The sequence below is a fragment of the Conger conger genome, chromosome 15 (assembly GCF_963514075.1).
Source record: "Conger conger chromosome 15, fConCon1.1, whole genome shotgun sequence".
NCBI classification, from domain to species: domain Eukaryota; kingdom Metazoa; phylum Chordata; class Actinopteri; order Anguilliformes; family Congridae; genus Conger; species Conger conger.
The window spans coordinates 27,518,575-27,520,569 of record NC_083774.1 but is presented as its reverse complement, the minus strand read 5'-3'; the positions used below and the strand labels follow the sequence as shown (position 1 = coordinate 27,520,569).

Below are 1,995 nucleotides of genomic sequence, written 5' to 3'. Positions count from 1 at the left end.
GTATGCAGAAGAGCATCCCCGAACACACAACCTTTAAGTGGATAGGCTACAGCAGCAGAATACCAGTAAGTCTAAAAAAAAAAAGTCTAATGAATACCAAATAAAGTGCTCACTGAGTGTAAATACCACTGGAAAACTATGTTCCACTCATGGCATATGGGTCCCCAGAATTTAGAGACCTGCCATTTTAAAGTGTGGCCGCACCCCCTCCCCCATAGCTGTGCACTGTGGTCTCACTCTCTCTGCATCAATGCAGGGTGATCCTGATCTGCTTTTGGTAGAGGACCCCGGTGACTCACAGTGAGGAAGCTCCACTCTCTCCCTCTACATCATTACAGAACAGACAGTGAGGGCCCAGAGTGACGCTTCCTGGCAGTGTGTGAACTCACCTCATCACTCATTGACATATCACCACGGGAACCAACCCACGGTTGATGAAGAGCCGTAATCACCATAATCATTGTCAATAATCATTAACGACACTCGCCATGATATTCATTCCCGTAATCACCTCCAGATTTGACGACATCTTTCGGCAGGGGGATAGATCATCAATTAAACTGTTCGAACCAAACTCGCGCCAGTGGCATAAAATATGCCAGACACGGATTAAGCTGCGTCAAATTGAAAATCTTTCCAAAATTATTGAAGCCCCGACCACGAATTTAGCCCTTCCACGCGAGAGGAAAGTGTACATCTTGGTATTGACGACGACCAGCTCACCACGGATAGTTTCGCATTAAAAACTTCGACTGCGCGACTGCAGTCCCCAGCACGCATCCAGTGACATAAGCGAAAGAACAGCCGCCTCGCGCGTCTCTCAATCCACGCAGAGACATGAGCAAAACATTTGACATTAGAGCCCCACAAATACATACAAAGGACAAACCTCAACATTCACGAGATTCGTGGTGGTATTTCATTGAAAAAACTTACCAGAAAACAGCGCGTGGTGCGTGTGGAAAACAAACACAACGCGTGCACTGTCTGCTTCTGTGCCTTCTGATATTGACACTTCGCTTTGCGCTGAAACTATTTTCTCTCTTCTTTTTCGGTTCCCGTCGTTGACTTTTGTTGAGTTCAGTGCCGTGTCCAGCGGCAATTTTGTCCGATTTTTCGAAGAGGAGAGAGGGATGCTCAGGTCTGCCGTTCCTGCGTATGTGTGTGTCTGCAGTGCTCGCGCATTTCACTTTCGTCTCAAATCGTCTCCAGCGCTGCCCTTGCGCTGACGTCAATGCTCAGCATCTCGCCCCGCCGCTGCGGGCCGTGTCTTAAAGTGCGAGAGGCAGGGCTTCATATGAAAATATACGTTTACCAGACTGAAAAGCCTATTATGCAACCGTGTGCCGTAGGCCCGTCTATAATTAGGTGGGTGGAAGAATGAAACATTCTTTACATATTTGTCTAAAGCATTATTCATGCATTATGATCTGTGTCCCCTGCTGTAGTACTACAGCAATAAGCATTCAGCAGTCGTCCTGTGGCTGAACAAACGGACACACCAGTGCACACATACATCCAAATGCACAAACATATACACACAAGCGGAGAAACGCACATACACTCAAGGATGCACAGATACATACACTTAGTTAGGCATCCAAACACACATATGTACACTGATGCAAGCACACGCACAAGCACACACACACAAACTCAAGTATACGCAGACATGTTGCACATGTCCATGGAGCATGTTTCGCACCTGGAGATGCATCGGTCGGTGCCAGGACAGAATGCCAGGACAGGGAAGGGCAGCAGAGAATTGTGTGAATTCCACGTGCGACTGCGATGGCATTTGGGTGAGTCACATGATCCGGTTCACCCGTGCTCAGATCATCCCAGGTGTATGTGGGACACCGCCTTTCCCAGGCTCGCAGTGAGCATCCCACTCTAGAGAGACAGAGAGAGAGAGAGGGAGGGAGGGAGGGAGAGTATCGGGCTGCACTCCAGCACTGAGTAACCAGAACAGGTAGCGCATCCGAAGGTCAACAG

General features: G+C 48.5%; 1 protein-coding gene across 1 annotated transcript in view; it reads right to left on the bottom strand.

Moving 5' to 3' along the window:
• The window catches only part of snrkb (SNF related kinase b), a 29,911-nt gene extending 28,684 nt beyond the window's left edge, over window positions 1–1,227 (bottom strand). Inside the window, exon 1 of the mRNA XM_061222841.1 lies at window positions 937–1,227. The gene's annotated coding sequence lies outside the window, so the exon portion shown is untranslated. The remainder of the gene's footprint in view (window positions 1–936) is intronic.
• Window positions 1,228–1,995: the final 768 nt, after the last annotated feature.